The sequence below is a fragment of the Triticum urartu genome, chromosome 6A, assembly GCF_056163025.1.
Source record: "Triticum urartu cultivar PI428250 chromosome 6A, HENAU_Tu73, whole genome shotgun sequence".
Classification (NCBI taxonomy): Eukaryota; Viridiplantae; Streptophyta; class Magnoliopsida; order Poales; family Poaceae; genus Triticum; species Triticum urartu.
The window spans coordinates 163,680,197-163,703,591 of NC_141878.1; positions in this window are offsets into that span (position 1 = coordinate 163,680,197).

Sequence of the window (23,395 nt, forward strand, 5' to 3'; positions counted from 1 at the left end):
CAGACCCTCGCGAGGCTGTTCTTCCTTGTATTGCTCATCATCATCAGCCCAAGAGGCAATCCACCACACCACACACTGGAGTAGGGTATTACACCACAACGGTGGCCCGAACCAGTATAAACTCCGTGTCTCTTGTGCTGTTCTTTCCATAGCTTAGATCTTAGCGTGGCGGTGGGGCGCAGGGAGGTAGAAGGCGAAATCTCCGCGCGCATCCCTGTGTTCGAACCTCAAGGGTCTGCCGGAACCCGAAATCCGACAGTTGGCGCGCCATGTAGGGGTGCACCGGAGTTTTCCCTTCCGCCACCGCCACGACCTGCCTCACGATGAGTAGCGCGTCGCCCGCTCCGGCCGCCGGCGCCAGCACGAGGGCCAGGGGGCTCCGAGCCCTGGCCCCAGCCCTGCAACGGGTACGGTGGCCGGACAAGTTCAAGCCAACGACGCCGCCGCGCTACAGCGGCGCGACTGATTCGCTGGCCTTCTTGCTGGCGTACGAGGAGGCCATCCTCAAAGCTGGAGGTGACGATAGGGTCATGGCCAACTGGCTCCCCACGGCCCTCACCGGCGCTCCGCGCGCATGGCTGCTCCACCTGCCGGCAGCCTCCATGGCCTCTTGGGAAGAGCTCCGCAGTCTCTTCCCCGCCCACCACGCTACACCAACACCCCCGGTCGTCGCGGCCCTCCTGGGCGGCTCGCAGGCGCCGCCTACAAGTCACCATGTCAAGCCGTTCATCCGCCAGGTCAGAGCCGCTTCCACGCGGCAGGGGGCTCTCCCGGACCGGGCGGCGCCCAAGGCCGGCCTGACCTTCAGCTCGGAGGACCACCCCTCCAACTCGGCCTGCTCGGGTGCGCTACCCATGCTGTGCACCCCCACCATCTGCCAGGTGGCCGTCACCAGAACTCTCATCGATGGTGGTGCGGGCCTCAGCGTGCTCTCGGTTGAGGCCTTCAACCTCCTCTGCATACCCCTGGAACGGCTGCAACCCAGCCGGCCCTTCTCAGGCGTTGGGGGCGGATCATCCAGCTCCTTGGGACAGATCCGGCTCCCAGTAACCTTCGGCACCTACAACAACTTCCGCACAGAGCTGGTCGACTTTGATATCGCACCCATCGGCCTCCCCTACAACGCCATCCTCGGCTACCCAACGCTGGCCCAGTTCATGGCCGCGACGCACCCGGCGTACAACCTCATGAAGATGCCCGGGAGCAGCCGTGTCCTCACCGTGCACGGTGACACCGGAGACGCGCTGCGAGTGCTCAAGCTCGCCTTCAAGATGGCGGCGTCGGCACAGCCCGCCGACTCGGAGACCCCCGAGCCCAAGGGGCTGCACCCGCCAAGAAGAAACAGTTGTTCACCCAAGACAAGGCAGAAACCAAGCAGATACCCGTCGATGAGGACGGGTCCACCAATGCCACTTTCACCATAGGCGCCAACCTCGAGCCCGAGCAGGAGGAGGCCCTGGTCAGGTTCCTGCGCGCAAACAAGAAGGTATTCACTTGGGAGCCTGACCAGTTGGCAGGGATCCCTAGGAGCGTAATCGAGCATCACCTCAACATGTGCCCCAACGTGCGCCCTGTGAAGCAGAAGGCAAGGCGGCAGTCCACAGAAAAGCAGGCCTTCATCGTCCAAGAGACCCGCAAACTAGAAGCCGCTGGGGTCATTCGCGAGGTCCGATACCCGGATTGGTTGGCCAACCCTGTCGTTGTGCCAAAGAAGGGAGGGAAGGAGCGCATGTGTGTCGACTTCACCAACCTCAACAAGGCATGCCCGCAAGATCTGTTCCCGCTCCCCCGCATCGACCAGATCGTCGATTCCACCACAGAATGCGACCTGCTATGCTTCTTGGATGCCTTCTCTGGGTATCACCAGATCAAGATGGCGGTAGAAGACGTCGAAAAGACAGCCTTCCTAACCCCGTGTGGGGTGTACTGCTACACATGCATGCCATTCGGGCTGCGTAATGCAGGGGTGACCTTTCAGCGGCTGATGCACATCACCTTGGGCCCGCAGCTCGGGAAGAATGTTGAGGCTTACGTCGATGACATTGTGGTGAAGTCTCGGGAGGCCAGGACCCTGATACAAGACCTGGAGGAAACCTTCGCAAGCCTCAACGCAGTGAACCTGCGGCTCAACCCAGAGAAGTGTGTGTTCGGAGTCCCCTCAGGCAAGCTCTTGGGTTTCCTCGTGTCCCACCGAGGCATCGAGGCTAACCCGGAAAAGGTCAAGGCGGTCGAGGACATGAGCCCGCCAAAGACCCTCAGAGAAATGCAGAAGCTCACTAGGCGCGTGACCGTGCTAGGGCGCTTCATATCCAAGTTGGGGGAGCGAGCGCTGCCCTTCTTCCAGCTAATGAAGAAAAAGGGGCCCTTTGAATGGACTGAAGAGGCCGACAAGGCGTTCCAGGATCTCAAGAGATACCTGACCAGCCCTCCGGTCATGGTGGCTCCGCGCCCTCAAGAGCCCCTGGTGCTTTACCTCGCTGCCATTCCCTACTCCGCCAGCGCAGCCCTGGTGGCGGTTAGGGAGGAGCGTCGAATCAAAACCACAACAGCAGCCCGGGACAAGGCAAAACAGGAACAAGGAAGGCCCACAGAAACCGCCACCGCGGCTGAGGAGGATCAGCCGCCCCAGAGGAGTGCACCGGAGGCGGAAGAGGCCCCTCTCCCAGATGGCCAGCCTCAGGAGGCCTCATCGCCTCAGGAGGCGCCATGGTCTCCGGAGGGCGCCACCAGCACTGACGCACCCAACCTCGTTGAGCACCCAGTGTACTTCGTCAGCACGGTGTTGCGGGGCGCGAGGGCACGGTACCCCATTCCTCAGAAGCTCCTCCTCACGCTACTGGTGGCCTCGTGCAAGCTGCGGCACTATTTTCAGGGTCACCCCATCAAGGTCGTCTCGTCATACCCCCTGGAGAAAGTGCTCAGGAGCCCTAACTCAGCTGGAAGGGTCGCTGAGTGGAACATAGAACTGCAAGCGTTTCAGCTCGAATTCAGCACGACCAGAGTCATCAAGGGAGCAGCATTAGCGGATTTTGTGGCAGAATGGACGGAGGCACCAGGCCTCAAGGCCGACGAGGATCGGTCCCTCTCCCCGGGAAGAGAGGCGCCAGAAGGCTGGGTCATGTACTTCGATGGGGCGTTCTCCAGGCATGGCGCTGGGGCTGGGGCAGTGCTTATATCACCCACTCAGGACAAGCTCTACTATGCTGTACAGCTCTGTTTCCAGCAAGGTGAAAAGGTCTCCAACAACATAGCGGAGTATGAAGGTTTAATAGCGGGCTTGAAGGCTGCAGCTGCCCTGGGGGTGAAACGCCTCACCATCAAGGGCGATTCGCAGCTCCTTGTCAATTTCTCCAACAAGGTGTACGAGCCGAAAGATGAGCACATGGAAGCCTACCTTGCGGAGGTCCGCAAGATGGAGAAGCAGTTCTGGGGTTGGAGTTGCAGCATGTGCCCCGTGGCACCAATCAGGAGGCCGACGACATCGCCAAACGGGCGTCCAGGCGGTTACCTCAGGAGCCTGGCGTCTTCGAGGAGTGGCTCTTCAAGCCCTCAGCCCTGCCGTCATTGTCAAACACGGCTCAGCCTCGGGAGGAGCTCCCCCAGCCACCTGCCTCAGGAGCCTCGGTCTGTGGCCCGGCCTCAGGAGCACGCCTGCTCCTGACGATGGAACCTTAGGAGGGGTGCTGGATCACGGAGCTCCGGAGTTACTTAACACAAGGGACCCTGCTGGAGAAGGAGGAGGAAGCGGAGCGTGTGGCACGGCAGGACACGGCATACTGCATCAAGGATGGAGAGCTCTACCGGAAGCGACCAAACGATGTATCCCTGCGCTGCATCTCCAGGGAGCAAGGAAAGGAACTGCTGGAAGATATACACGGTGGAGACTGTGGACATCATTCATCATCACAGACCCTCGTCGGCAAGGCGTTCCGCAGTGGGTTTTATTGGCCCACCGCACTCAATGACGCCGTCGAACTGGTGAAAGCTTGTGAGGCCTGCCAGTTCCATGCCAAGCAAATCCATCAGCCGGCAGGAGGCCTGCAGACTATACCCCTTTCGTGGCCATTCACAGTCTGGGGGCTGGACATCCTGGGCCTGTTTCCTCGGGCGCCAGGGGGCTACCGCTACCTCTACGTTGCCGTGGACAAGTTCACCAAGTGGGCTGAAGTAGAGGCCGTCCGCACCATCCCCGCGGGTTCCGCGGTCAAGTTCATCAGGGGCATCGTGAGCCGGTTCAGGGTGCCGAACCGCATCATCACAGACAACGGTTCGCAGTTCACCAGTAACCTCTTCAAATCATACTGTGCTAACCTTGGAACGCAGATATGCTACGCTTTGGTGGCGCACCCCCGAAGCAACGACCAGGCCGAGCGAGCCAACGCAGAGGTCCTGAGGGGCATCAAGACCAGGATGTTCAAGAAGAAGCTGGAGGCCTGCGGCAGAGGTTGGTACGACGAGCTTCAGTCCGTGTTGTGGTCCATCCGCACAACCGCGACCAAGCCGACTGGAGAGACCCCGTTCTTCCTGGTCTGCGGAGCCGAAGCGGTCCTCCCTCACGAGGTCAGACGTCGCTCCGCGCGGGTCCTGGCGTTCGACGAGGCGCAGCAGGACGCCATGCGGGGGATGGACCTCGTGCTGGGGGAGGAACGTCGCCGAGAAGCCGCGCTGCGAGCGGCGAGGTACCAACAAGCACTGCGACGATATCACTGCCGCAACATCCGCCCCAGAACTCTCGAGGTAGGAGACCTCATGCTCAGGCGGGTTCTCTCTAGGGAGGGACTGCACAAGCTCTCTCCCATGTGGGAGGGCCCGTTCAAGGTTGTTCATGTTTCCAGGCCCGGCTCCGCGCGCTTGGAGACTCAGGAGGGGGTGCCGGTCCAGAACGCATGGAACATCCAGCACCTTTGGAGGTTCTACCCCTAAAAAGGCCCAGAGCCTATGAAGAAGGCGAATGCCTGTGAAGCTGTCGCGTTTTGGAAAAGGCCCAGAGCCTGTGAAGAAGGCGAATGCCTGTGAAGCTGTCGCGTTTTGGAAAAGGCCCAAAGCCTGTGAAGAAGGCGAATGCCTGTGAAGCTGTTGCGTTTTGGAAAAGGCCCAGAGCCTGTGAAGCTGTCACGTTTTGGAAAGGGCCCGGAGCCTGTGAAGAGGGCAAATGCCCGTGAAGCCTGCTTCCCCCAAGAAAGGCCCGGAGCCTGTGAAGAAGGCCAACGCCCATGAAGCTCGCCGCCCGTGACACTCTCACGTAATAATGAGTTGGGGCTGTACACGCCCCGGAGTCTCAGGAGCGCCGGCCTCAGGCCCTTGGGCTCCCTCCCACGCCCAGTGGCAGCACTTAGCTCTGCGCTGGTGAGAAGATGTCGAAGACTAGATTAGGTGCCAGACGCGGCTTTTTCATTTGCTTTCCGCAGTTGGCTTGTTCATTCTCATTCGAAGTTTTATTGAAGCTATTGCCGTCTTTGGCTCGTAGTTCGTCGACTTTTCACTCTCCTGCCTCGATTTCTCTTATGCAAGGCCTCGCGAGGGGGGCAGCCGAGCGCCCTCGCGAGTGTTCCTGTCCTAGTCATTCAAAGGTTTCGCGACCTGGGTCCATTACAGGAGCACCCCTCCAGTCCGTGCCCCACGGGCACCACGACACGAACACATGGCCTGGGTCAGTCGCCCCCACGGCTGGGGCCGGGAACTATCCACGCGTGGGCACGTAGCCAGAAGGCACAATAACGGAAGCAAAGCGATGATTAACATCAATAACCCAAACACGCCCCCGCGGGGCTCCACGCTACTGTCTTTTTACGCAGGAAAAAGGAAAAGAAAGAACAAATCAGGTGCAGCTCGCCTCACACCGGCCTGCAGGGAAGACTCGAGCTGCCTCCGGGGCTCAGGCAGACTCCCTCTCGCGCTTCACCGAAGCGCGACGGCGGGCAAACACGCTACCACCTCCCAAGCAGGTACGACGGCGTGGAGGCTGACCGCGGCCACCGCTAGAAGAGTCGCCGCCTGAAGAAGAACCGGTGAAGCTTGGGGAACCCTGAGCGCCGCCAATCACGCGAGCGCTGTCCTCTCCATCATCGCCGGGGCTGGGTACCCGGTCGCGGTCGCCATCCTCGGGGCAGCACCCTGCGCGGTGACCATCTTCCCCAAACACCCTCACGTAGAGGGTGGCATCGCCGTCAAACTTGAAGTGCAGGGTGCACCGACGGCTCAGGCCACGCGCGCGGGCAAACGTCTGCCAACCGCGGGTCAAGGCCAGGCTCCCGGCTGCGGAGACCTCCAGTGAAGCCCATGAGGCCCGGCTGCAGCAGCCGTCTGCCTGAAGCCAGAGGCCGCCCGGGGCGCCAGCCAGGAGCTCACTGAGGAGGAAGCGAGGAAGTTGAAACGGGGTGCTAGTCGGCTCCGCCGACCACACAACGAACTCCGGCAGCACCTCTGCAGCGCGAAAGCGCGACCTAGGGGAATGCGCGACCAAAGCGCGGCCCCCGGCTGCAGCAGTCCGCCCGCCACCGTGCTGGAAATTGTCTCCACGGCCGCGGGGAGCTGCCGTGGTGGCCACAGGATGTTTGCGAGGGCGCCCTCGGCCGCGCTTGGGTGGGGGAGAGGCAGGCTCAACCTGGCGAGCCTTCCCCTTCTCTGCGGCCGAGAACCTCCTCAACGGGGCCATGAAGGAGAAGGAGAAGCAAGGGGGAATGAACTAGAAGGGCGCGCGCCGATCCGTACTTATAACCGGCGAGGGCCAACCGTAGGCCCCCACGATCGCAGGTAATCATGACCCTCTTTGCATGCAGGGACTTGTCCAATCCGTGCAGTCGCCGAGGCGCCGTGGGGAAGTGGAGACGCCCACGTCCAATCAACATCCATGCGGCGCCCAAGGCCGCAGGCTGTTAGGGCCCGTGGCGCTTCGCTCTTGCCCTTTTGCCTCCCTGCACGGCCAAGTCCGGGCGCACCTTGGGCCCCGGGGCTACTGTCGGCGTTCTTGGAACGGGGGTCCCCAGACTTGCCTGCCTGCGGCCTGCGGCATGGCTCGAGGAGGGGCCCAGCACGGCCCATCTTCATCAACACAGACCCAAGACCCTCGCGAGGGGTCAAGCCTCGCGGGGCAGACGACACAGAGCTTCCTCAGGCACGGCCTCATCAGGCTGGCTCGCAAGGAGGTGGAGAGATCAAGGCGGGGTACCTCACGAGGTGCCCGTGATGCAAGCCATGACGACCAAGGGTGCCAGGCGGGCGCCAGCCCGCGCAGTGTCCTCCTCCTCTTTGGTGCAAAGGGAGCAAGCGTAGGCGAGAGCATCAAGCAAAGGCACCCGTTTTGGTGCAACAAGACCAAGACCAGCCCAACGGCAGGGAGGAAGTCATTGTGGAGCCCAAGCCAGCGTCACCGCCAGAGCCTTTGGCAGGCGAAGACCAACTTTAGTCAGGATAAGTGTACCAGATGTTCCCCTTCAAAATGGCCAATTGTTGGCGCCCTTCCCGCTCAATATTTGGGAAGAGGCCTAGGGCCTTTGCCTATAAATAGGACTAGCCACCCCCAGGGTAGAGGGGATCTAGAATCGGCCAACCCAGAAACAAGCTGGGATCGGATCGAGTAGCATCACACACACAGAGAGAGAAGGGTGGCTGAACTCCTCCTAGCAGTTCATCCCCCCAGCCAAGAACAGACCCTCACGAGGCTGTTCTTCCTTGTATTGCTCATCATCATCAGCCCAAGAGGCAATCCACCACACCACACACTGGAGTAGGGTATTACACCACAACGGTGGCCCGAACCAGTATAAACTCCGTGTCTCTTGTGCTGTTCTTTCCATAGCTTAGATCTTAGCGTGGCAGTGGGGCGCAGGGAGGTAGAAGGCGAAATATCCACGCGCACCCCAGTGTTCGAACCTCAAGGGTCTGCCGGAACCCGAAATCCGAAACTGTCCAGGAGTTGCAATTAGTTTCTGGTGTTTGTAGGTAGTGTTAGTAGTCTACGAAGTGGCACCCGACTAGGTGGGCTTGGGACAGACTAGGCACAGTGGCACGGTGTACCAAGTGGCACCCGGATGGTGGGCTTGGTAACCCTGCTCACATCGTTTGGGGCCGTGAGCGACACCCCGGCCGGATCTCCTTGCGGATGGAACCCGAATAGGCGATAAACCTGGACTAGAGTCTTGTGTGGTTAGTCAGGTCGTGGCCGACACCCTCGCCAGGCTTCCGCTTGAAGGTTGCCGAGATACATGACGTGTACATGGTGATAAGTGGTGAGAACGTGTGTGAAGAAGTACACCCCTGCAGGGTTATCATGATCTATTCGAATAGCCGTGTCCTTGGTTATGGACTTCTTGGATGCTTACGTGGTACATAGACAACTTAAAGTGGATACTTTAAAATGCTCAAGACAAGTGTGAGTGCTATGGATGGCCTTCTCGTAAGAAGACGAGGATGAATCCATAGTGGTGTATTGATGTGGTGATTAGTGGACTCGTGTGCGCTGCCTCACCTCAAAGAAGTTTCTCGTTGTCGTAGAACAGGATAGCCACTGAGTCAATGCTGGCTTGCTGCAACTAAACCCCACATTTCCTTCTTGATACAAATGCATGTATGATAGGATCTGATGTAAGTCTTGCTGAGTACCTTTGTACTCACGTTTGCTTTATTTATGTTTTGTAGGTGAGACATCTTTCTCACTAGTAGTACCGCTTGGACTTTGACGAGTAGCTTGCACCTCAGCTACGATCTTGTGACCTTGGGAGGGACTTGTAGATAGTTAGACTTCTTAGCCTTTTTCTTTTGTAGTTGTCTGTACTCAGACATGTAATGCTTCCCTTGCTTGTATGCTCTGAATGATGGGTCATGTGACCCCTGTTTGTATTAATGTTATGTGGCTCTTCTGAGCCTTTATCTATATGAGTTTGTGTTATGTTGTGATGCCATGTTGTACAACACATACTTGTATGTTATGCGTACGTATGACGTGTACTACTATGTGTGGGATCCAACAATCTAGTTGTTTATGCTTGGCAGCCTCTCTTATGGGGAAATGTAGTCTAGTGCTTCCTTGAGCCATAGTAGTCCGCTACAGCCCGGATCACCGGAGTCCTGCTAGCCCAGCACTACTGCTCAGAACACTTGACTGGCCGGCGTGTGTTCCACTTCGTTCCTATGTCTGTCCCTTCGGGGAAATGTCACGCGGTGACTTCCGGAGTCCTGCCTAGCCTACTACAGCCCGGGTTCCCCGGAGTCCTGTTAGCCCAGTGCTACAGCCCAGATTCATACGCTGTTGACCGACATGCTCGATGTGATTCATGTATGCCTGTCTCCATAGTTGAGTTTGGTGCTACCCTGCCCTTGCAGAATGTTTGATTTTGAGCATTCTACTGCCGTTATGCTGCCGGAATTGTCCCAGGAGTTCAAGAGATAGTATTTTCCTCTTACTATGTTCTACATCCTTATGATGATGCTGAATCCATCCTTGTTTCCTTTGTTTCGTTCTTCAGGATGTTGTCGGTTAATCGGAGTTCTATTGCTCGTAGCCGGAACCACAGAGATGGTAGGGATGAGGATCCTCCCGATCAGTCCTCGTTGGCAGAGTTCATGTTAGAGATGGAGAGGAACAAGCGTGAGTCTAACCGCTTGTTAGCACGTATTGAGGAGAACACCTCCCATCAGCACAAAGAGTCAGCGACCATCTATGATTTCATTGGTCTGAAACCACCTACCTTCCATCATTCCATTGAACCACTCAATGCAGATGACTGGCTTCGTAGTATCACACACAAGCTGTGTTCTGCGAACGTAGCTGAAGGTGACAAGGTCACCTATGCTGCTTATCACTTGGAAGGTCCTGCTAGTCTTTGGTGGCAGAACTATGAGGCTATGCTTCCAGCTGGCCAGATAACCACCTGGAGAGATTTCACCGAGGCCTTTCGCGAGCATCACATTCCTCAGGTTCTCATTGACCGCAAGAGAGAAGAGTTCTGTAGTTTCACCCAGAGTAAGATGGCTGTTGATGCTTACAGTAGGGAATTTGAGAACCTTGCCCGCTATGCTACAGAAGAGGTGTCCACAGACGCCAAGAAGCAGGCTAGGTTCCGGAAGGGTCTCAACCCCAAGTTGCGTCGTGATCTCCACTTGCATCATTGCATTACATTCCAGGCTCTTGTGAACAAGGCCATTAACGCAGAAACAGCTCAACTTACTTACGAGGAGTCTCGTAAGCACACCCGTGATTTGGGTTCTTCTTCCGGTTCTACTTCGCAGAAGCGCCGGATTTGGGTTCCGAATTCCGCTCCTCCACCCGGATATTCACCGAGGCCATCTTATGTGGCGCCTCACCCAGTTCAGTAGTATGCTCCACCCAGACCTATTGGTAGACCCCTTGTCAATGCGGGTCGACGTCCTACCTCAGGGACTTGCTTCACATGCGGAGAGCCAGGACACGATGCACATGACTGCTCTCAAACCAATTATGCTCCACCCCAGCCTGAGAAGTCTGTTGGCCGTGGTAAGCCATCACGCAAGATGATCAGTGTCAAGTCAGCTTCCACTGAACGTGGACATGTGCATCACATCTCAGCTAGAGACGCTCATGATGATCCAGATGTCGTTCTTGGTACACTCCTTGTCAATTGCCATCCATCATCGGTTTTATTTGATACCGGAGCATCTTACTCCTTCATATCCAAAAGCTATGCTAACTTGCACAACATGTCATTTTGTGACATGCCCTCTCCACTAGTCATTCAAACCCCTGGATCCAAATGGCAAACTTCTAGTGTAAGCCATGGTAATGAAATCCTTGTTGACAGACTTGTATTGCTTGCATCACTTATAGCCCTCAAGTCTACAGATATTAACATCATCTTGGGTATGGACTGGATGAAAGCTCATTATGCCAAGATTGATTGTTACACAAGGTCTGTTCAGCTTACACACCCATCTGGCAAGATAGTCACTGTCTCCACTAGAGTTGTAAAGTGCCAACTCTATTCCCTTAATGCCAACCCTCTTCCTGACCTTGAAGATATCCCGATAGTCCGTGACTTTCCGGATGTCTTTCCTGAGGAACTGCCAGGTATTCCACCTGACAGAGATGTAGAGTTTGTCATAGATCTTATCCCAGGAACCGCCCCAATTTCTAGGAGACCCTACAAGATGGCACCCTTAGAGCTAGCTGAGCTTAAGAAACAACTCGATGAATCCTTGCAAAAGGGTTTCATCTGTCCTAGTTCTTCTCCCTGGGCTTGCCCCGTCCTCTTCGTCAGGAAGAAGGATGGTACGGACTGAATGGTTGTAGATTATCGTCCCGTTAATTTGGTCACGATAAAGAACAAGTATCCGCTCCCCAGGATCAACGATCTATATGATCAGCTCGCTGGATCCTCAGTCTTTTCCAAGATGGATTTGAGGTTAGGCTATCACCAAATCAAGATCAGAAATGGGGACATTCCTAAGACGGCTTTTGTCACTCGTTATGGTCAGTACGAGTACACCGTCATGTCCTTTGGTCTAACCAATGCTCCAGCTACATTCTCCCGCTTGATGAACTCGATCTTCATGGAGTACTTAGATAAGTTCGTCGTGGTTTACCTCGATGATATTCTTATTTACTCGAAGAACGAGGAAGAGCACGCCGAACATCTTAGACTTGTGTTAGAGAAACTCAGAGAGCACCGCCTTTATGCCAAGTTCTCCAAGTGCGAATTTTGGTTACCAGAAGTGACCTATCTCAGCCACGCAATCTCTGGTAAGGGCATTGCTGTCAATCCTGAGAGAGTTCATGCCGTTCTTGATTGGACTCCGCCTGAAACAGTTAAGCAAGTTAGGAGTTTCCTTGGTCTAGCCAGTTATTGTCGCCGCTTCGTTGAGAACTTCTCCAAAATGGACAAACCTCTCACGGAACTTCTCAAGAAAGATAAAAAGTTTGAGTGGTCCCCACAGTGTGAGCACATTTTTCAGGAACTGAAAAGACGCTTGACTTCTGCTCCCATACTTGTGCCACCGGATTTCACTAAGGACTTTGTTATCTATTGTGATGCCTCACGACAGGGACTAGGTTGCATTCTTATGCAAGGTCGCCATGTGATTGCCTATGCATATCGACAGTTGCACCCACATGAGGAGAATTATCCTACACATGATCTAGAGCTTGCAGCCGTAGTCTATGCACTTAAGACCTGGCGACATTACCTTCTCGGTAAACGTTGCGAGATTTACACCGATCACTAGAGTCTGAAGTATATCTTCACCCAACCAGATTTGAACCTTAGGCAAAGACGTTGGCTGGAGTTGATCTCAGATTATGACTTAGGGATTACCTACACCCCAGGCATGGGCAATGTCATGGCTGATGCGCTAAGTCGTAAGTCCTATTGCAACAATCTCATGTTGCAGCAGGGCCAACCACTTCTCCATGAGGAATTATGTAAGCTCAACCTTCACCTTGCTCCTCACGGATTCCTTTCTACCTTGGTGGCGAAACCTACTCTTGTGGATCAAATCATCTCTGCTCAGAAGCAGGATACAGGAATTTCCCGGATCAAGAGAAACATTAACAAGGGAATTGGTGGTAGTTTCTCTATAGATGATCGTGGTGTTGTTTTCTTTGAGGGTCGCTTGGTGGTTCCCAAGAATCAACATCTTCGACAATTAATCCTTAAGGAGGCACATGAATCTCCTCCCGCGATTCATCCCGGTAGTACTAAGATGTATCAGGACCTACGCCAGAGGTTCTGGTGGACTAGGATGAAGAGAGAAATTGCTCAGTTTATTGCTAACTGCAATGTTTGTCGTCACGTTAAGGCAGAACATCAAAGACCTGCTGGAACCCTTCAACCTTTAGCTATTCCTGAGTGGAAGTGGGATAAAGTTGGTATGGACTTCATCACCGGCTTTCCCAGGACCAAGAAAGGGAATAATGCTATCTTCATAGTCATTGATCGTCTTTCCAAAGTGGCTCACTTCCTACCTGTTCGAGAGAGTATCACTGCTAGTCAGCTCGCTGACTTATATATTTCTCGAATAGTGTCACTTCATGGTGTTCCACTAGAGATCAATTCAGACCGTGGTAGTCTTTTCACTTCTCATTTCTAGAAGAGTTCCCAAACTGCCATGGGCACCCATCTTTCCTTCAGTACCGCTTTCCACCCTCAATCAAGTGGTCAGGTGGAAAGGGTCAACCAAATTCTCGAAGACATGCTTAGAGCTTGTGTTATCTCATTCGGTATGGATTGGGAGAAGTGTCTTCCCTTCGCCGAGTTTGCTTATAACAACAGCTACCAATCCAGCCTCAAGAAAGCTCCTTTTGAGGTTCTGTATGGACGAAGATGTCAAACACCTTTGAACTGGCCAGAAACTGGTGAAAGACAATTCTTTGGACCAGATATAATCCAGGAGGCAGAAGAGCAAGTTCGCATCATTCGTGAGAACTTGAAAACAGCCCAATCTCATCAAAAGAGCCAGTGTGACCATAGTCATAAGGAAGTGGATTATGAAATTGGCGACAAGGCTTACCTTTGGGTTACCCCTTTGAAGGGTACCCATCGTTTCGGTATCAAGGGCAAGTTGGCTCCTCGTTACATTGGTCCCTTTCGCATTCTCGCTAAACGAGGAGAGGTTGCCTACCAGTTGGAACTACCCCCACATCTTTCTCGAGTACATGATGTTTTCCACGTCTCTCAACTCAGGCGTTGCTTCTCGGATCCTATCCGCGGAGTGGACCACGAAACGCTTGATCTCCAAGATAACCTTACTTATCGAGAGTACCCTGTTCGCATTCTTGATCAAGCAGAGCGTGTCACTCGACATCATAACATCAAGTTTCTCAAGGTTCAGTGGTCTCATCATTCCGAGAGAGAAGCTACATGGGAGCGTGAAGATCGTCTACGACTGGAGTGCCCCACTTTCTTCCCGCCGACTCCTGAATCTCGGGACGAGATTCTTCTGAGTGGGGGCGAGTTGTCACATCCCTAGTTCCGGTATGACCTAGGCTAGCCCTTCATGTTTGCATCATGTTTAAATTCCATTTAAATTTGAAATGGGGATTTGTGAAACCCTCAGGATCATTTCTGAAAATGACCCAAGTAAAAATTGCTCCAAAAGGGTCCAAGAAAATGCTTATGTTGCTCTCTGAAAATATTGGACAGAGATAAAAATCAAACCAATATTTTAAAGAGCTCATAAGTATTTATTTTGGGCATTTGGAATTAATCCAGTAATTATTTGCGTTGGATAAATATTTTTATATATATAAAATATTGTCCAAAAATTATGCCAGTTGTTGAGGAGCTCTGGAATAATACCATTAGCCCCTGCAAAAATTGGCATAAGAAAATAAAATGGTTTAGTATTTTATTTAAACCAAACAAATGTCAGAAAAATAGAAAAGAAAACAAAAAAAAGGAAAAGCCTACATGTGCTTACCTGCGGCCTGGCACTATGCAGTCGGCCTGGCCTAGCGGCCCAGCAGGCCGGCCCAGCCGACTGGCACTGCCAGTCATCCCCTTCCTCGCGCCAGGAGGACAGGGGCACGCGCTCGCCGCGCGCGAGCACGCGCCGGCCACCTCATGCTTCCCCGCTCGACGCCGGAGGCCCCCGACGACGCCACGCACTCCCCCGAACCTCTCTCACTCTCCCCCGTGCTTCCCCCTTCTCTGGTCCCCCTCCACCTCGCACCCGAGCGGAGCGCAGCGCGCCGCCCAGCTCCACCGCAGCCACCGGGCACACCTCGCCTCCCCGTGCTGTCCCCTACGTCCGCCTCGACGCCTTGAAGCTCCCCCTCAACACGAGCATCGTCGGACGCCCTGTCGCGTTGCCATCGACCCGTCATCTCCGCGCACAGCCGTGCATCGCTGCCGTCAAATCCGTCGCCGTCCGTGCCTCCCCGAGCTCGCCGAGAAGCTCTTCGTGACCGCGGTGAGCCCTCGGTCATTTTCCCCCTAACCCCGTAGCTTGCCGCTCGCCGTAGCCGTCATTTCATAGATGGCCAAAGCGCCCCGCCGCCGTCCATGTCGCCGCCGTCGCCTTGGCCACCGCAGCCCGCAGCCGAGCGCGTCACCCTGCTCCTGGTGACGCCAGGAGGCCGTAGAGCCTCTCCACTCGCTTCCCCATGCACCACAGCCCTCGCCCGCACTTGGCCGTGCTCCGGCCGCCCCCGCCTCTCCCACTTGCTCCAAACGGTGCGGACGAGCGCGGGCTACGCCCCGGTGGTCCCCGCCATCCTTTTGGTCGCCGGAACGGTGATCCCGAGCCCCTCCGCCGCGTTCGGCCTCGCCGGCGGCTAAACGCCGGTGGGGTTGACCAGGTCTAACCACCCCCCAGTTGACCTGGTGTTTGACCACCCAGGGTCAATGACATGTGGGGCCCGGCTCTGCTAATTTAGTTTAGGATTAGTTTAAAAAGTAATTAACTCTGTTAATTAACCTGTTACACTTACGTGTGGAGCCCACACGTCAGGTTTGACCCAGGTTGACTGCTGACGCAATGCTGCTGTCATGCTGACACAATATATCATTTTCTGGTATTAAAATAAATTAGGAAATTCCAGAAAATGATATAAACTTCAAAAATTCATAGAAATTCAACCGTAGCTCAGATTGAAATAATTTATATATGAAAAATGATCAGAAAAATTCAATCTATCCATCTGTACCATTTTCATGCATGACAAACCAACCTATACATGCTGTATATATGAAAACACATGTATGCATTTATAAGAGCTTATTTTGGAGTTGCATTTGAACCCTTGGTTCAAATGGACCTCAACTAAATAAATGCTAGATGCATTAACTCAACAACATCACTTACTCATGCCATGTTCATGCATCATATTGTTGCATATGCTTGTGCTTGATTTCCGACACCGTTCCTTCTCGATAGGTCCTGCTCCGGAGAGTGTTCGAGAGTACCTGTCTGAGGAGCAGTGCCCCCCTGTTGATCTACCAGGCAAGAAACCCCCCTTGTTCATTCCGATACAATCCCAGTCTCTCGCTCCTGCTCTCTTTTATTGCATTAGGACAACAACGATTCAACTGCTACTTTATGTTGCGGTAGTTGAACCCATTCCTCTGCATGACCTGTCATTGCTACATTAAATAGTTGAAACCCACTAGCATGTGTAGGAGTTGATTGAGCCATGTGGTGTTCCTACCATGCCATGCCTGCTATTGCTTAGAGTTGTGTCAGGTCTGATTCATCGGGAATGAATTGGAGTGGTATGATATGTTCTGGTGCTGAGAGTTAAGTGTGTGAACACGATTTGGTAAAGGTAGCGGTGAGAGGCCATGTAGGAGTACATGGTGGGTTGTCTCACTGGAACTGTCCTTAAGAACTGAGTTCGGTGTAAGTTGTCCAATGACTAGTTACTACCACACATTGGGCTCCGGGCGCTCCAAGCTCTCTCGACTTATTAGCCAACTTGATCTCTGTCCAGGAGTTGCAATTAGTTTCTGGTGTTGTAGGTAGTGTTAGTAGTCTACCAAGTGGCACCCGGCCAGGTGGGCTTGGGACAGACTAGGCACAGTGGCATGGTGTACCAAGTGGCACCCGGATGGTGAGCTTGGTAACCCTGCTCACATCGTTTGGGGCTGTGAGCGACACCCCGGCCAGATCTCCTTGCGGATGGAACCCGAATAGGCGATAAACCTGGACTAGAGTCTTGTGTGGTTAGTCAGGTCATGGCCGACACCCTCGCCAGGCTTCCGCTTGAAGGTTGCCGAGATACATGACGTGTACATGGTGATAAGTGGTGGGAGCGTGTGTGAAGAAGTACACCCCTGCAGGGTTATCATGATCTATTCGAATAGCCGTGTCCTCGGTTATGGACTTCTTGGATGCTTACGTGGTACATAGACAACTTAAAGTGGATACTTTAAAATGCTCAAGAAAAGTGTGAGTGCTATGGATGGCCTTCTTGTAAGAAGACAAGGATGAATCCATAGTGGTGTATTGATGTGGTGATTAGTGGACTCGTGTGCGCTGCCTCACCTCAAAGAAGTTTCTCGTTGTCGTAGAACAGGATAGCCACTGAGTCAATGCTGGATTGCTACAACTAAACCCCAAATTTCCTTCTTGATACAAATGCATGTATGATAGGATCTGATGTAAGTCTTGCTGAGTACCTTTGTACTCATGTTTGCTTTATTTATGTTTTGCAGGTGAGACATCTGTCTCACTAGTAGTACCGCTTGGACTTTGACGAGTAGCTTGCACCTCAGCTACGATCTTGTGCCCTTGGGAGGGACTTGTAGATAGTTAGACTTCTTAGCCTTTTTCTTTTGTAGTTGTCTGTACTCAGACATGTAATGCTTCCGTTGCTTGTATGCTCTGAATGATGGGTCATGTGACCCCTGTTTGTATTAATGTTATGTGGCTCTTCTGAGCCTTTATCTATATGAGTTTGCGTTATTTTGTGATGCCATGTTGTACAACACATACTTGCATGTTATGCGTACGTGTGACGTGTACTACTATGTGTGGGATCCGACAATCTAGTTGTTTATCCTTGGCAGCCTCTCTTATGGGGAAATGTAGTCTAGTGCTTCCTTGAGCCATAGTAGTCCGCTACAGCCCGGATCACCGGAGTCCTGCTAGCCCAGCACTACTGCTCAGAACACTTGACTGGCCGGCGTGTGTTCCACTTCGTTCCTATGTCTGTCCCTTCGGGGAAATGTCACGCGGTGACTTCCGGAGTCCTGCCTAGCCTACTACAGCCCGGGTTCCCCGGAGTCCTGTTAGCCCAGTGCTACAGCCCGGATTCATACGCTGTTGACCGACATGCTCGATGTGATTCATGTATGCCTGTCTCCATAGGTATGTGCCGCTTCGGGTTCACGACTTGCCATGTCGGCCTGGGTTCTCTGGCATATGGATGCTAGCGACACTGTCATATACATGAGCCAAAAGGCGCAAACGGTCCCGGGCCATGGTAAGGCGACACCGTGGGGATACCGTGCGTGAGGCCGCAAAGTGATATGAGGTGTTACATGCTAGATCGGTGTGACTTAGAATCGGGGTCCCGACATTGTAGTCCGGCTGTGGCCAGCCGAAGCTATACCCGGCAGCTACTTCGGTCTCGTGAAGCGGCTAGTCGATGCCTGCCCTCGTCTTGACGCCATCTAGCGATCGGTTTTGTATCGAAGGTGCGCGGATGGCCTTCGCCCGTGTCAAGATGCAGTGGGCGAAGATGAATGCCGCGACGGTCGCGACTGAAGGACCGCCCGTGGGCAAGGAGCACCGCAAGCTCGAGCGATATTTTAGCGAAATCCTTGAGGGATCCCGCATTGTGGCGAAGCAGTGTATGAAGGATGTACTCTTCGAATGAATACAGTTATATTGTCTCGCCCTGTAATATAAAAACAAGTTCGGCTATGTAATATAATGTTTGTTTAATATTTTACCTCCTGTGCGGCTGTTTTTATGAAATTCTGAGAGTTGGCCAATCGTCGGCTTCAGCCCCCACGTAGGTAGTATGAGGGTGTTCGGGGTGGAATCTAAACACTATGGATCCAATTTGTTTGGTCCTTAAAGGAGGTGTCTAGCGCAACGAAGCAGGCAATCAGACTATGTGGCTTTATCACCCTCACTTAGCCATTGGAGTTCTACAATGAAAATTTAGGCGCAACCCCTAGTATCCAAACTAGGGTAGTAAACACCTGATCGGGTAAAAAGCCGATTCATCGCATAATGCGGAAAAAATCGCTAAAGATTTGAAACCTCCGAAGAGCTGACCGGCTCTCGCCGCATCATGACAGTCAGTTTCGGCTTTCTCTATTGAGGTGCTCATCCGGATAGCCAGGACACAATCGCAGTAGTTCTCCCTTTACTACCCTAGCCAATATAGCGGAACGTAAGGTAGTAAGCATAGGAGCCGGGAAAGCCAACTATTGACCAAAGACATGATTCAGAGCCAATGCATATAATGCTAAATTTGGGGTTCCGAACTATGTTGTAGAAAGTGTGCGGACTTTGTTGCCGTCTGATGGGTCGCGATGAAGCCCCTGGCCGATTAAAGCGTACCAAAGTGTATGGTCGCAACTTTGAGAAAAATCATCAAAGAAAAAGGAAAAAAGGGTAGTAAGCTAGTGCCGCAAAAGTTGGGCCGCAAGTTGTTTCCATTATAGTTTGATTAATATGGCAAAGTGTATTTGTACAACTGGTGCGATAAGCAGCCAGGCAATTTAACATGCCACAACCAAGGGAGAGCTGCGTGCGGGTCCTCAAAGCAGGTAGAGTGATCGTTAAAGAGACCATCTAAGAATTCCCTTGTACTCCAGTGCTTCTTGCCATCTTGGTGTATCCATCCTGCCGAGAGGACCGATGATCAGGTCGTCAGAAGAAACCTATGGAAAAAGACCTAAAAAGGGTAAAAAGGGAAAAAATTGAAAGTATGTGTGTCCAGGAGCGGTCGAGCTGTATTATGGATCACAAGATAGTTATGCCTCCGTCTATGCCCGTGGTATTTTGAATGCCGCTTCTTGGTTGGGACTGGGACAGAGGCTGCATTGCTAGTCGAGCTCTTGACGAGATGGGCTGTCCTACTCTAGAGTAGTCCAGACTCGTTTGACAGTGTCCGGGAGCTCAGCCGATGAATTAAGGTTCTGCTCGAGGAGGCTTCTCTGTACTTCTGCTGCTAACGCAACGGTGTGCTCCTCGGTAAGGAGGGAGCGTTTCGTGTTTCCATTGACTGTTATGACGCCGCGTGGACCGAGCATCTTGAGCTTAAGATAAGCGTAGTGTGGCACCGTGTTGAAGCATGCAAATGCGATTCGTCCGAGCAGTGCGTGATAGCCGCTGTGAAAGGGGACGATATCGAAGATCAACTCTTCGCTTTGGAAGTTGTCCGGAGATCCGAAGACAACCTCTAGTGTGATTGAGCCCGTACAGCGGGCCTCTACACCTGGTATGACTCCTTTAAAGGTAGTCTTTGTGGGCTTGATTCTTGATGGATTAATGCCCATTTTGCACGCTGTGTCCTGATAGAGCAGGTTCAGGATGCTACCACCGTCCATGAGGACTCGCGTGAGGTGAAATCCATCAATGATTGGGTCGAGGACCAGTGCGGCTGAACTGCCATGACGGATACTGGTCGGGTGGTCCCTGTGATCAAAAGTGATCGGGCAGGAAGACCATGGGTTGATCTTTGGGGCGACTGGCTCCATCGCGTAGACATCCCTGAGCGCGCGCTTGCGTTCCCTCTTGGGGATGTGGGTAGCATATATCATATTTACCGTTTTAACTTGGAGGGGAAACTTCTTCTGTCCCCTGTGTTCGGTGACCGGGGCTCCTCGTCATCGTCCTTACTTTGAGACCCCTTCTCCTTGTTCTCTGCATTTAACTTGCCGGCCTAATTAAAAACCCAACACTCTCTGTTGGTGTGATTGGCTGGTTTGTCAGGAGTGTCGTGTATCTGGCATGGGCGATCGAGTATGCGGTCCAAGCTGGATGGGTCCGAATTGTTCCTTTTGAACGGCTTCTTCCGATGGCCGGACTTGGAGCCGCTGAATCCGGCGTTGACCGCCGTGTCGTTGGTATTATCACCGTTGTTTCGACGCTTGTGTCTGTTGCGTCGGGGCTTGCCGTTGCTATTTTTGGCTTCCGCAGTGCCAGGTTCGCTTGCACTATTATTGCTACGGGCTAGCCAGCTATCTTTGCCTGCACAAAAGCGGGTCATAAGTGCCGTAAGGGCTGCCATGGACTTCGGCTTCCCTTGGCCGAGGTGTCGGGCGAGCCATTCATCCCGGACGCTGTGTTTAAAGGCCACCAAGGCTTCGGCATCTGGACAGTCGATGATCTGGTTCTTTTTCGTTAAGAACATAGTCCAGAGTTTCCTGGCTGACTCTTCGGGCTGTTGAATTATGTGACTTAAGTCATCGACATCCAGAGGTCGAACATATGTACCTTGGAAGTTTTCAAGGAAGGCCTCTTCCAAGTCCTCCCAGCTGCCGATGGAGTTTTCAGGCAGACTGTTCAACCAATGCCGGGCTGGTCCTTTGAGTTTTAGTGGGAGGTATTTGATGGCATGGAGATCATCGCCGCGGGCCATATGAATGTGAAGAAGAAAGTCTTCGATCCAAGGCGCGGGGTCTGTTGTCCCATCATATGATTCGATGTTTATGAGTTTAAACCCTTCCGAGAATTCGTGATCCATTACTTCGTCGGTGAAGCAAAGTGGGTGAGCGGCCCATCTATATCGTGCCACGTCGTGACATAGCTCGGATGGAGTCTGTCTACGGTTTTCAGCCCGGGCGTGAGTATGACTATTGCATCCGACTAGATAGCCGTTATCGTGTGTCGGGGCACATCCCCGTGATCCATAGATCGATTTGTTTTGACCTTCTCTACTGTCTAGGTCATGCCGTAGGTCATATGTGTGTCCTCGAGCTGTTTTATCTCTTCCTTTACGGTGAGGTAGGGCAGGATGGTGTTCGGCTTGAGTTGCCTCTTTATCCCGACCACGTGTTGGTCGATCAGCTGCATTGCGCGTTGATGGTACGGGCTCCAACGCCTCGTCATCGAACTGAGGTAGCAATTTGCGCTCCGGGTAAATTTTGGCTGGGTGCTTGAGGCTGTATTCCTCGGCTGCCAGGACATCAGTCCATCTATCATTGAGCAGATCTTGATCAGCTTGAAGCTGCTGCTGTTTCTTTTTCAAGCTCCTTGCAGTGGCTATTAGCTGGCGCTTGAAGCACTCCTGCTCGAGAGGTTCCTCAGGCACGATAAAATCCTCGGTGCCGAGGCTCGCCTCATCCTTGGAGAGCGGAAGATAATTACTGTCCTCCGAGTCTTTGTGCGTGGCCTGTTCACCAGGGATAACTTTCCCGTATACCCATTCATCTTGTTCGGAAGTTTCCTCAACAGGGTCTTCATTGTCTTCGGCACCGTCCGGAGTGTTATATTCTCCTGTGCCGGTGTTGCTGTCTTTGCTGCGGCGTGACTTAGAGCGGTGCCGCTAATGCTAGTGCTTTTGTTGTATCTCGGGAGGTTTATCCTCAACTGGATCTTCCTTGTCATCGCCGCTATTCTCTTTTGGTGCATCCACCATGTCTACGTCATATGAGGAAGTGGCCGTCCAGCGTCCGGTAAATGGCGGTTTTTGGGCCTCTTCTTCTCTGGCATCATCGTCCGTACCGTCGATGTCGTCGGAGCCGTAATCGAGCATGTCAGTTAAGTCTTTGACAGTGGCTATTAAGTGGGCGGGGGGTGGGAAGCGAAATTCGACATCAGCCTCCAGTTCGAACCGGATATAATTTGGTTGTGAGTCCCTCCGCTAAGGAGAGTGTTTTTAATGAGTTTAGCACGTCGCCTAAAGGCGAGTACCGGAAGATGTCCGCGGAGCTGAATTCAATGATCAACTCCCGATCAAGCTCGTCGTGCGTGGACACACATGCTTCGGAACCTGTAGCCGGAAACATGCCCAAGGTTCTGGTAACATAGATCTCACTTGAGGTTGGGTCTGTGTGCGGCTCCAACGCCGCTGAGTCTGCTGCCTCCGTGACGGGGTTCAGCGTCCCATCCTCGGATGGCGTGATTTGCTCCGGATCTAGAACCGGAGCAGTTGCAGGTTCTATCTCCTGGGCATGGTTCGATGACAAATTTAAGTCATGTTCATCATGGTGACTGTCGGTGTTCTGGGAACGGGGGTCCCCAGACTTGCCTGCCTGCGGCCTGCGGCATGGCTCAAAGGGGGCCCAGCATGACCCATCTTCATCAACACAGACCCAAGACCCTGGCGAGGGGCCAAGCCTCGCGGGGCAGACGACACGGAGCTTCCTCAGGCACGGCCTCATCAGGCTGGCTCGCGAGGAGGCGGAGAGATCAAGGCGGGGTACCTCACGAGGTGCCCGTGACGCAAGCCATGACGACCAAAGGCGCCAGGCGGGCGCCAGCCCGCGCAGTGTCCCCCTTTCCTCTTTGGTGCAAAGGGAGCAAGCGCAGCCGCGGAGTACCGAGGCATCAGGCAAAGGTTGCCATTTCGGTGCAATAGGACCAAGGCCAGGAGGACTGCAAGACGGAGGTCATCATGGAGCCCAAGACGGCGTCACCACCAGAGCTTTGTGCAGGCAAAGACTACTTTTGTCAGGATAGCTAGTACTAGCTGTCCCCCTTCAAATTAGCCCGCCATTGTTGGCTCCCTTCCCGCTCGATATTTGGGAAGAGGACCAGGGCCTCTGTAAATAGGACTAGCCACCATAGTAGGAAGGAGGGATCGAAATCTGAGAGAGAGAAGGGTGACTGAACTCCCCCTAGCAGTTCGTCCCCCCCAGCCAAGAACAAACCCTCGCGAGGCTGTTCTTCCTTGTATTGTTCATCATCATCAGCCCAAGAGGCAATCCACCACACCACACACTGGAGTAGGGTATTACACCACAATGGTGGCCCGAACCAGTATAAACCCTGTGTCTCTTGTGTCGTTCTTCCCATAGCTTAG